Consider the following 13,140-nt stretch of genomic DNA (forward strand, 5'->3'; position numbering starts at 1 on the left):
CCTTTTGCTTAACATTGTTCAGAAGTGAGCGTCTCATATTAACAAGTTTCCTAATTGTTTGGGTAACTGATGCTTGGTCATGTATCAGTCAGTGTTCATTCAGGCAAATGGAAGTTGTTCTTTGTATTTCAATACGGGGATTAAAGGTTTCATCGCTATCAAATGGGCTAGGGAAAGAGCAGGTCAAGAAGCCCAGTACCTACAATCTCAGCCAGCAGCACTGAAGTGGGTTGTCCTCAAGACCTTGCCAGACACAGACACTGCTGTGTGCCTCGTACCCACCATCTGGTCAGCATCTGCCTGCAACTGCCACTCAAGAATAATGGCCTGTCCTTCCCTTTAGAATCTCCCCAAGTGCCCTGTTCCAATTTTCATGTCCCCATTCTTTTCCAGGCAACACTTTAACTTTTACGAAAGAGGCTTGATGAGGCTCACTGTGAGTTCAGCTTTCATTGTTATTCAGTCACCCATAGGATCCAATTTTAGATTTGGCTCTCAGAAATCTTAGCTCTGCAGCTACAAGAAATAAAACATTCTTTCAGAACATAGAAGCTTTTTTAGTTTCTTGCTTGCGAATTTCTAGATCTTCCTTCTGTAAGCTTCAGTCTTAGATATCCAGCCAGTTCCATTATTGTTGTTCTGCTCGAACGTTCTCTTGAAGAAGTCATACGGTCTTTCGACACTTAGCTTTCTTCTAGGCTCATAATTCCAGGAAACTAAAAGTGGAAATTAAAAAATTATTTAGCCTCTGCCCATTGTGTACCAACAAAGTCTCTCTTTTTTTCTTTTGCTAGCAATGAGGACATTACATTCTTTAACTCTATTCAGATCAGAGAACTCATCCCGGATTCTCTTCTTTGAGGTTCTGTTTTCCTGAAACTGCTGCCAGTAGCAAAAATTATAAGAGTCAGACTTCAGTCATTAAATCAGAAGTCACTCTGTATAGATGTAACTCATGTGGCTGACCTTATTTACTCGGTTTCCAGCTCCTCCAGAGGTCAAACTGATATTGCATGGCCCAAGGTTTCCACCAAAAATATGACCATTAGCATAAACTATCTGGATGACCTAAGGTCCAAGGTAGACGAAAAAACTCTTATCAAGCAGGATATTCCAGGTTCTCAGAGGTTATCTCCCAGGAGTCAGTCAAAGGGCAAACTTTTCTTTGAAACACGCAGGGTTTGTGCAACTCAGGTCTACTGAGTTAATCCTATATTGCGAACACAGAATCACTGAAATTTGTATCTTAAGGAATCTCAGAGATTATCTGGTTTAAACCTCTTTTTTTGTAGGTAAGAAAATCAGATGGATGTGGATTTAAATTCCAATTTTACTACTTACAAACTGTGAGGCATTGGAGAAATTACTTAACCTCTCGGAGCCCAATTTTTTGCACAGATTCTTAGTTAACAAGAGTTATAGTCAACATGAAGTGAGAACTTATCCAAATGCTTACGCTAAATTAGTGATTAAAATATAGGACTAAAAACAATATTTTTTTTCTTATTCAATAAGTTTATCAAGAGTATATTATTATATTGATGCAGGTAGGAGAAAAAGTTGCTGTTCTATTAAAAATAAGCATTTTGATAACTAGCACTGTAAAAAAATTTACGTAAGAAGAGATGTCATTTTGTTTTGGAAAATGCCTTGAAGGTCCCTTTGAGAGTCAAGAGTGAGGCTCTCCAGGACTTAGTCTGCAAAGAAAGAAATGAACTGTTTTGCAAAATAATTGGATGAAAGACAGCAAGGTAGGAGGAAAAAAGGAGTGAGAAAGACTGGAGTGAAAGGTAAAAATGAGGAGTTGAAAATATTTTTTGAAGAAGTTGGTCAGTGCTACATTGTTAAAAGCCTTCAAATCTACATAAATTAGTTTCCCAGAGTCTCAGAGCTCGTTAATGAAAGAGCTGAGATGAAAGATCTTTTTAGAAAACCACATTGCCTCTTTAAGAACCAGTTTTTTTAAAAAACCACTTTTAATATTTAATAATACCTTGGGGTATTAAACAGAGTATACAACTCTTTTGCTAATATTTGAGATTCTCAGAAGCTGCCCACCAAATATCTGGGTTAATACTGTATTTCACATAGTTAATTAAATATTTGCTCACCAAAAAAGAAATAGTTTTCAGCTAAGTTTCAGAGAAGGCTTATGGGAAAACAGTCAGGAACCACTGTTTCATTACAAACATTGCAAGAGAAAACAAAATAGTGCCTTATGCCTGACTACTTTTGGTGATTATAATAAAAAAATTAAGTTTCCTGAGCTTATTGTTGTTGCTTTGCATTGATAAATGCCCGTGGTTTTGTTCAGCTGACACTTTTATGTAGTAACAGGGAAATGTACAACTCTCTTAGTTTTTGGAAACCAACAAAGCCTGCATTTGCAAGTGTGGAGCCGTAATATGCTACACTTCAGGTGAGCCTCACTTTAGTCACACATTTAGAGAGAGAATTCAAACACAGAGGACACAAACGATGAAGAAATTGAGACATTTGAAAAACTTTTTTTTTCTTCTAATTTTCTGTTTGAGACAATGAGCATTTTCAGTCCCTGCTTGCTGTGTCTGGAATTGCCATGAGGGCCAGGCTTTTGAGCTTATATATTAGAAGCAAATCCTCATTTTGGACCTCCAGAGTAAAATGCAGGGCCAGCCCAGTATGAACAGTTGTTTTCCTTCTAACTGGCTTCCCTTGGGATTTCTCACTCCATCTTTTTCAGCACTCCAATCCCTTGCTACTACAGACCTTCTTCCGCTTCTTTGTTTGTCTGAGGTATGTAGTATGTAGCTTAAACTACTGGTCATAATTCTTTACATCTGTTAGTATCCTACATCACTTGCTGTGCTTCGTGGTGGATTGACTCTACTTCCCTGCTTGAAGTTGGATTTGGCTATCAGACTTGTTTTGGCCAATGGGATATCAGCACATGTGACATGAGCAGAGGCTGAAATATGCTTGTGTGATTAGGCTTGTTTTCTACCACTCTTGTCAATGCCATGAAAAGATCACATGCCCCTGGTCTTCTGGTGTGGGATGACCTGGGCCATCCTGAGCTTGGAGTGAAGGCTAGCCAAACCTAGCTTGGGTCAGCCAAGCCCAGCTGAGCTGCACATGTGTGCACAAGAATACATGATTGTTGTTTTAAGTTACTGAGCTGTGGGGTGTTTTTTGTTGTTGTTGTTGTTTGACTGTTATGGTAGACAATATCAGAAAATGTAGGAGGAAGGGAAAAGAAGGCAACAAGAAAGAGAGAAAAAGCAAACTGTCCTCAACATCTACTCTGTTCTTTCTTTGGCATGTTGGTTTTACTTTCTAGTCAGCCAGCTGCCACTGGTTGCTGACAGACAGCACAGCATTTGATCACAATCATAAGACTTGTGATTCTATTTATTGGCTTTAGACTAGAATTTTGTATCTGAAAAGTGAAGACAATAGAAGTACCTACTAGGAGCTCATATGGGCATACAAATAATACAAAGCATCTGGGTTCAATAAATGGGAATAGTATTACTAGCAGCAGCAGCATCACCACCACTAGTAGTTGTAGTAGCAGCAGCAGAAGTAACAGTAACCTTGAACTCATCTTCTACATCATCCCACACTTACCCCTGCCAGAGAACTGTGTGGCATTTTCTTACAGGGTTCTTGTAACATCTATGAAGAAACACTGTGGTAAAGGAAGATATCCATAGAGTGGTTGTGTGAAAATTTCTTTGAAGTACATGACAAGTTTTCCTTTATCTCAGTCCCATCCTATATTTCTATTTACCCTGAATCTAGGCAGAAAAAAGACAGAAGCCGTGTTCGAGGGGACCCTCTTTATCCAACAGAGAGAGACTCAGGACCATGTATCCCAGAATAATGAAGGTCTGGGGAGGTAAACAGTCAGAAAATTAATAAAAACAAGGTTGCGTAATGGGAGAAAGATCTAGACTTGTGTTCGCGACTCTCCTGGAATGCCTACGGCAAGTTGTACTGTGAATCTTTAATAAGATACTGATATACTGATGTTTTCTCCAATATTAGTAACAGTGAAAACTCATGGAAGGGTGGTGATGATGGTTCACGCCTGTAATCCCAACACTGGGAGGCCAAGGCGGGAGGATCACTTGAGCCCAGGAGTTTGAGACCAGCTTGAACAACATGGAGAGATCCCTGTCTCCATGAAAAAATTTTTAAAAAAATTTACCCGGGTGTGGAGCACAACTGTAGTCCCAGCTATCTGGGAGGTTGAGATAGGAAGATTACTTGGGCCTGGGAGGTTGAGGCTGCAGGAGCTGAGAGCATGCCACTGTACTCCAGCCTGGGTGACAGAGTGAGACCCTGTCTCTAGAAAAGCAAAAACCAAAAATCCTTATGGGAAACCTGAAAGGAAGCTCTACATTTTTAGAGGCAGAGGAGGGGAGATACTGAGAGTGTGTGTGGGTTCTCAGTGAGCTGGGGGAAGTGGGCTGAGTCAGAGCTATGGCGATAACAACAGAAGGGAAGTAAGACACCCAGGGTTGGGTTTTTTTCTGGAATAAATACCTACTGGATAGGTAGCCTGACCTCTTACTCTTTTCTTACTCTCTTCCTTCTCTTGCTCTTCTGTTTCCCTTTCGCACTAAAAATCCAACCTCAGACCATAAAAGCATTCGCCATGGACTCAGAATATAAGAAACCGTAATCTCCTTTCTCAGCACCATTGCTAGAAAAACAAGTTTGATTTTCAAAGTGCCAACTGATAAGTATTCTTTTCATCTTTACTGTAATTCTTGAAAATCAAGATCTGCAAAATACTTTGGATGGCATTTGGCCTGGAATGACCAAGAAAGAGCTCCAGGCTGTCCTTGTATCAAGGGGTAGCAACCCCTCTTTAGGGAAGCTTATTCACCGGCAGTTGGGTTCTGACTTACAAAGAATGTCCTTAAAATTAGGCCCCAGATGCCCACTTTGTTGAGTGACTCAAGAATCTCCTGGGAATGAGTGTACCTCTTGGTACCTCTAGCATGACCTAGAAAGGCAGAAGGGAGGGGTCATTCTGGGCACCTTGTGTTGCTGGTTCCCCAGCTGTTAGCCCAGAAGAAGCAAACTGTACATAAAGAGCATTTAACCTTAGTTTCTCCAGCTCTCACAAATACGAGAGTACACATGAAGGAATGACTGAAGGAGAGGGCTCTGGAATCAGATTGCTCGAGTTGTAATCCTGGATCCTGCACTTGCTGTCAAGTGACCTTGAATGATTTAATTCAATTACATCTGCCTCAAAAGTCTATGGACTAAGTAGGATTCATTTCATGGAACTGTGATGGCAGTATATCACCAGTGAAACCTAAAAGACTATTTTATGAGAAATTCTGTAAGACCTTAAGAGCCAGGATCAACGTCTTGATATTTCCTACCACACTTCCCCAAGGATTGGGTGGCAATGCCTGGGAGCTACCATAGCAGCATCGATGTCTTGGGGGAGCCTGTGGTGTCTGGAGGACACTGTGAAGTGAATGGGTAAGTTGTAGAGGAACTGGAACAGAAGGAAGAAGCCAGGGCAGCTTCACAGCCAATTCACTTCACTTGTTTGCAGCAGGTAGTGGAATTCTTTAGAGAGCTGGAGGCCCACATAGGAAGACAGGAAAAAGAACATGTAAAAAGGTAATATTTTTGAAAGTAAAGTCCTTCATTTAATCCATACAATAACCTTATGGATTACATATTGATATGGTTTGGCTGTGTCCCCACCCAAATCTCATCTTGAATTGTAACTCTCACAATTCCCAAGTGTTGTGGGAGGAACCTGGTGGGAGGTGACTGAATTATGGGGATGGGTCTATCCTGTGATGTTTTTATGATAGTGAATGAGTCTCATGAGATCTGATGGTTTTAAAAAGGGGAGTTTCCCTGCACAAGCTCTCTCGTCTACTGCCATGTGAGATGTGCCTTCCACCTTCTGCCATGATTGTGAGGCCTCCCCAGCCATGTGGAAGTATGAGTCCAATAAATCTTTTTCTTTTTCTTTCTTTTTTAAATAAATTGCCCAGTCTTAGGTATGTCTTTATCAGCAGTGTGAAAACAGACTAATATACATACTAATCTTATCCTTATTTTCCAGAAAAGATGTTTGAGGCAGATGCAATTGAATTAGTTCAAGGTTACTTGAGGCAAGTGTAGGATCCAGGATTACAACTCAAGCAATCTGATTCCAGAGCCCTCTCTTTCAGTCATTCCTTCATGTATACCCTCATATTTGTGAGAGCTGGAGAAACTAAGGTTAAACACTCTTTAGGTACAGTTTTCTCTAATAAAGTTCACAGAGTTGGAAATATCTAGTTTCACAATGGATCTCTGCAACCGAATTAACAATATCCCCAGAAAAGTACACACACATGTTAACAGTAATCACTACCCAGGGTATTATAATATCTTGTGGCCAGTTGATCGTTTTTAAAGACATGCTCTTTGGGGAATAAGCATTACACCAAGGGATGCATTAACACAAAAACAAAAAACAAGTTTAGCAGCTGCATTTTTTTTTTTTTTTTTTTTTACTATGAAAGTCTTAGAAAAATAAGCACAACTTTCCCATCCTCAAATTTTTCCATATGGTACGGTATCTGTGGATTAGGGAATAGATAGGCAGAGAATTGAATGACCTTTTAATATGATGAGATGTAGAAGAAAAATAAATGAGGGGACTGTCCTATTTTTGTGAGGTGGCGCTTCCTACCTAGAAGGCCAAATCAAAAATAAGTCCCAATAAAACTGAATTTATACATTGTCTTTCTCCTGAATAATTAAAAATGGCTTCATAATTAGGTTATGCATCACGTAGTCCTTTAAATCTATTCGTTAGGTTTTTCAGGCAGTGGATATTTTTGAGCACATGTTCTGTATGGTTAGAATCACCGTGTTAGGTGTTAATGAAAAGACACTATCACTGTCTACTGGCTTATAGAACTCCCATCTAGTGGAAGAAAGAGGCAAAAAAGCAGCTAAATATGCTAGGAACAATGTTATTGATTTGCACAGGGCATTATTGAGTTATTTAACTTCACCCTGAGGGCTGCAGACAGGAATATTGGAGGAGTAAGAAAAAAGCTTTCCATCCACTTGAGGACGGAACTCCTTTTCTGAGTGCTACAGCATGCATGAAGTTAAGTCAGCCAAGCAAAGGACTGGCATGTGGTGGGAGGCAGCAGTCCCTTCATGTGCACTGCATGGGGACAGCTGGAGCCAAGCGGGAGGTGAGAAGCATGTCAGTGTCTCAGTGTGTGGGTGAACTCGGAGCCACATAGAGTCTCTGGAGCTCAGGCTGGGAGGGATCCTGCTAGAATGGCAGCAGCCAGGAGCCCACTCGTGGGAGGTCTTGTGTACCATGCTAGACGCTGCAGACTGAAGCCAGTGGGAGGCAACATTTTCACTGCTTTGCGGATGTGTAGACTATTTTTTTCGCAAAGTTCGATTTATTCAATGGAAGAAACTGGCCATTTTTTTTTCCTGAGATTACAGTACTGTATATTGTGTGTATGTATGGTTTAAAATGATCTTTTCTGAAAGGATTGTGATAGAAGATGGCATTTTAAAAAGTAGTCCTTCCTTGGCAAAATGTAAATTTGGCATCTTCCTGTAAGTTTCTAATATTAAAAAAAAAATTATCCTGGTCTGTGAATTGAAGAGACTGAGAGCTACTGCTGTAGGGAAGGGAGTAATTGAAGAGATTTAGCAATAGAATAGCATAGCTGGATCTATACTTTAGTTTTTTCAGCTATGTGGAGAGGAACTTGAGGGAGACCAGACCGGAGGTAGGGAGATCATTGATGAAGTCAATGATCTATCCTAGGAGAGACATGATGAAAATCTAATCTAGCGCTGAGCAGTAGGAAAGATGGGGATTGGGGGACAAATTAAAAATATATTTATAAGATAAAAGCAGGACTTGGGGACTGGATATAGGAGGAAGGGAGAGGAATGAATATCACCATTCCCTTTTGCACCATATCAAGTGGTGAGTGAGATTTTTCATGTTCACGGAGTGGCTGAGGCTACTTGGGGGCAAACATAGTTGTTTGCTCCCATTTCTCTGTCCAGCACAATCGGCAGAAAGACGGAGGAAGGCAGCAAAGTGACCTTCAATGCAAGACCAGATACCTTCAGGGTCAAACCACTTTGGCAAAAAATCTCCATAGATACCAGCTTTAAGTTTGGTGGAAACAGAAGCTTTTGATTCTGAGAGGGACTTGGTATAAAATCCAGTGGCATGGTGTGGGGACTGAAGGGATAGCCACATAGAAAAGACATTATAAAAGCCCAGCAATGGACCAGGACAGATGTGAGTCATGTGTATGATGCTTGCCTTGCTTCTTTACTTAATCAATGCAAGTGCTAATGCCTTATCCCTTCTTCTCACTTCTAATTCCTACAAGGAATTGAAAGTGGCAGTCAGCTCCGGCCAATGGTCATAGCTCAGATGAATCTTGGTTGTAAGGGCAACCATAAACCTTTTGCCATCTTACAGAAAACAGATTTAACTGTGTATTTGATTTCCATTCAATCACAAATTGTGTATTGATTCGCAACTCATGAAACTACGCTGCTTTCACTGTTGAGGCACAAACCACACCTTAAAAGGTAGTTGAGTGCTCTCTGGAAAAAGAAATTTCCTGTATTTATGGATGGTGAATTAGTTAAGAAACTAAAATTCAAATTGCAGGTCTTCTGACCATGGATTGTGATCAACAGAACTTAATATTACAAGTTAAAATGCTGAAGCCTCCTAAGGAGCTGGTAAAATACACAACACAGTCTTCAGAAGACTGCTGGGAAAAGACTTGCCAAATGATAATAAAAACTCAGGAGACAAGGCCATGTCTCTTGAGTTTTGATTCTACTTGACTCTGGGAAGAAAGTATGTTTGAAATGGGGAAAACAGTCAGGACTTGAATTTCAGAAGGCTGCATCACAGCATATTACAGCAGGAAATTAACTCTGAAGGAATTACAACATGGAAATAAAATTAAGAGAGAGGCACTGAAGATGAGGCTGCTGAAATGATCTTGAATTCAGGGAATGGCATGCCTTTCAATTCAACAACCAGTAGTCACACCGAAATATTAACAATCATTCTTCACAGTGTGTACTTATGGGGCAGGATGTAGAACTGCATTATTTTCTCTGAAATGACTCCACCCCATTCTCTTGAAGTATTAATACTGTTATGAGGTAATGGGAGCTAAGTGACTTTCAGTTACATTTACTTTCAGAAAGTAAATAGTGGACTTATAGGAAATTAGCTGATAAAAGTTCGTGAAACAACACATTCATCAGGGACATGCTGAGCATTGATACTCTGTGGGCAATCCCCAGCTGTGGGTACAATTGATCCGTTACCTATGCAACATCAATTTTTTTTTTCTTCCACCTTCTGACAGTACCCAAATGTCTCTTTGGGGCATCACTGTTCTCCCTACTGTGTAGTAGCCCTAGAATTCTGCTGCATTGACCCACTTCCAGCTGCTTACTCCAGAAGGATACTCTCATCTTCCACGACACAAAAATTGGTTGAGGAAACCCAGGTCTAAGCCAATCAGCACATGATATGACAGTGACCACATGGGTGGTTCAATCTATGTGAAGTTCTAGGGCTTCGTGGATGTGAAAAAGGAAGCTTGCAGTTCTGGTTGCTGTTGGCAGCCATCTTTTGATCATGAGAGCAGCTACTTTGAAGACTAAGCCCATATAAGAAGGAGAGAGCGAGCCAAGAGAGCTGCAGACAAATGGAGCCAGCGTCCTGATCAAACCAGATTCACTGCCTGCCTTTCCCGGGAACTTTCCAACTACATGATACAGGATATCCCCTTTATAGTTTGCTAGTAGGTTTGTTTGTTAGGTCATGGGTTGGTTGCTTGTTTGCTTCGCTGAGATAGGGGGGTGAACAAGTGTAAAGCTTGGTTCTATGTCTTTACATTTATGCAAGTATTAACTTTGGTTCTCTATCCTTAAGTTTAATTGTGGACTGACTGGTTTTTTTCCCTTATCCCTTTCTAGCAGGCAATACTATCAAGCTAATTTGTTCTTTTCCTTTTTAATTTGTAGATATTTCATGCTGAAAAATCTGATGACATTCTTTTTCAGGGTCTATTGAGGGGAAAACAAGATGGCGCTTAATGCCTGAGAGAGCAGGGAGAAAGACCTTTAGACTGTGGAGAGGGCCAGAGCTTCCTCTGATTCATTCCCCAACCACAATTCTGTCCCAAGGCTTCCCTGGATGTCAAGACATGGTTTTAGGTACATTATTAAGAGGTTGGTCCTTGAGCTTAAGACTTGTCCATCAGTGTGATTCAGACCAGTATAAAGATACCTGAGGAAGTGATGAAGTGGGTCTGCCATGAACTTACATACACAGAGAGCTGACAGTCTTCTAGGGGAGATCTCATTCTCTGGGAAGTCCAGGAAACAAGCTTGATATAGTGAAGAAAACCGTAATTTTTAGAGCAGAGACATGATTCAGAGCATAGCTCCATGTGGACTCACACGTGGTTCCTGAGATGGGAAAGAAAGGGCTGTGGGTAAGAAATGAAGCAAGCTAAACAGGAAGAAAGGGGGAGGTGTTAGGAAGGAAGGAAAGGAGAAAGAATGTGGCTGGGTGTGAGTGATCTTCAAGGGCTGAGATTCTGCTGCTTTTCCAGATATAGCTGTGTCTCTAGCCTGGTCAGGGTAATGGTGAACCCGGAAGTGCAGCCAATTAGTTTAAAAAAAGAAAAAAAAAAGCAAACACCTCCAAACTCCATGATAATAAAAAGAAATCAGATAACAGCAGAAAATATTGCTCGAGACTACAGCAGAAAATATAGCTAGAAACTATCACCTAGAAGAAAGTTTGCAATTTCATATAAAATTACTGGTTCTTCAAACATTTACCAGGTATCAAAACTGCTCTCGGCCAGGTGCAGTGGCTCACGCCTGTAATCCCAGCACTTCCGGAGGCCGAGGCGGGTGGATCACGAGGTCAGAAGATCCAGACCATCCTGGCTTACACGGTGAAACTCCATATGTACTAAAAATACAAAAAAATTAGCCGGGCATGGTGGTAGGTGCCTGTAGTCCCAGCTACTTGGGAGGCCGAGACAGGAGAATGGCGTGAACCCAGGAGGCGGAAGTTTCAGTGAGCCGAGATCGTGCCACTGCACTCCAGCCTGGGTGACAGAGCGAGACTCCGTCTCAGAAAACAAACAAACTAACAAAACCACAACTGTTCTCAATGGAAAAAATGTGGGAAAAAACTTTGTTCCCTTCTAGTGCAAAATGCTTACAATGTAATGTTTTTGTAGAAGAATACCAACTGTAGGTGATTTCTTTTTCTTTTGTTTCTTTTCTTTTTTTTTTTTTTGAGATGGATCTCATTCTGTTGCACAGGCTAGAGTGCAGTGGCGCAATCTCAGCTCACTGTAACCTCTGCCTCCCATGTTCAAGTGATTCTTCTGCCTCAGCCTCCCAAGTAGCTGGGATTACAGGCGCCCACCACCACACCTGCCTAATTTTTCTATTTTTAGTAGAGATGGGGTTTTACCATGTTGGCCAGGCTGGTTTCGAATTCCTGGCCTCAGGTGATCTGCCCACCTTGGGCTTCCAAAGTGCTGGGATTACAGGCATGAGCCTTCACACCCAGCCCATGATTTTTCTTCAAAAGCAGTTCTGGTGCCAAGGAAAAATAGATCCCCGGGGAAATTATGTTGGTGTGATGGTAGCTTCCAACTTTACTCCAGTCAACCTATCCTAGATGTCACAGGACAGAAAGGCTCAAGGACTAAATTTAGATGCTCAAATTGCATGGCAGATTGGATCTATCTAGAACATTCATCAAAGTGTAAGGGAAAAGAGATATGAGGTGAGTGATTACAGAGTAGGGTGGGAGCACCATGGGAGGACCAATACTAAATCCTGTATTATACAATTGCTCACATATCCCCTTTTTTTTCTTTCCCTCCAACTCTACCTTTTCTTCTCCTCTCCCCCTAACTCCCCTTCATGTCTGTTTTTTGCTAATGGAGCTGTGGTTACGAGGAGCAGAACTTCAACAGGGGACATAGAGAGCCGAAAATGTCTGGAGTCAATGCATGTTTGTTCCATTGGAAAGATGGGAGCAAGAACACCTGGCTACAGCTGGACTCACCAATTAGTTTGCTGGGGAGCTGTTAACTTGTTTTTTTTTTGAGACAGATCCCACTCTGTCACCCAGGCTGGAGTGCAGAGATGCAATCTCCCAGGTTCAAAGGTTCAAGTGATTCTCCTGCCTCTGACTCCTGAGTAGTTGGGATTACAGGCACCCCCACCACGCCCAGCTATATTTTTAAATTTTAGTAGGGATGGTTTCACCATGTTGCTCAGGCTGGTCCTGAACTCCTGACCTCAAGTGATCCACCCACCTTGGCCTCCAAAGTGCTGGGATTATAGGCATGAGCCACCGCGCCCAGCCTGAACTTTGTCTTTTGGGCAGAGCACATGCTAGCCCAGAATAGGGCCCCAGTGGCTGGCCAGTTTAGAGATGACAAAACTGTCACTCTGGAAGTGGCTTGATTTATACCTTATGATTTAATTCTTCCACCTTTTCTCTTTATAATACTCTTGAGTGTTCCATCTTTTAAAAATCACATAATCCATTCTACTTTAACATGTCTTACTGGTTGCTGGCTATCTGTAGTGAACAAATCTTGTGAATTCTGCTCATGTCTCATATACCTGCTCATTCACTGTCTTTGTTCAGCACATGGTCTAAATTTTATCCATCCTACTTGCTTTTGTTTGTGAAAACAGAACTGAATATTTACAATTAATAGTGAGCACACGTTACAGAATAAGCTTTGCCTGCCTCACACAGAAAGCCAATTCCCATTTTCACCATGACCTATAGTTCAGTGAAAGAACTGAGTGAAATGAACTAAAAACATGGCGTCTCTCCTGTAGCCTCTTAGGAATCAAGAATGACCATGACTACTGCTGCTATCATGTTTCATTGAGTACTTACTCTTGGAAAAAAATGTTTGACATGCATTATCTTACCCAGTCCTCATAATGAAGCATTAGGTAGGTATTATAATATTGAGTGTACAGGTAACACAACAGAGGCTCAGAAGAAAGATGACTTGTCAAAGTGGCATGTGGAAAGCA

At 41.3% G+C, this 13,140-nt stretch overlaps 1 long non-coding RNA gene across 1 annotated transcript in view; it reads right to left on the reverse strand.

Moving 5' to 3' along the window:
* Nucleotides 1–624: 624 nt before the first annotated feature.
* The window catches only part of LOC110740697, a 53,180-nt gene continuing 40,664 nt past the window's right edge, over nucleotides 625–13,140 (reverse strand). The window contains exon 3 of the long non-coding RNA XR_002515670.2: nucleotides 625–716. This is a non-coding gene — a long non-coding RNA (uncharacterized LOC110740697). The remainder of the gene's footprint in view (nucleotides 717–13,140) is intronic.

Source organism: Papio anubis, chromosome 9 (assembly GCF_008728515.1).
Source record: "Papio anubis isolate 15944 chromosome 9, Panubis1.0, whole genome shotgun sequence".
NCBI classification, from domain to species: domain Eukaryota; kingdom Metazoa; phylum Chordata; class Mammalia; order Primates; family Cercopithecidae; genus Papio; species Papio anubis.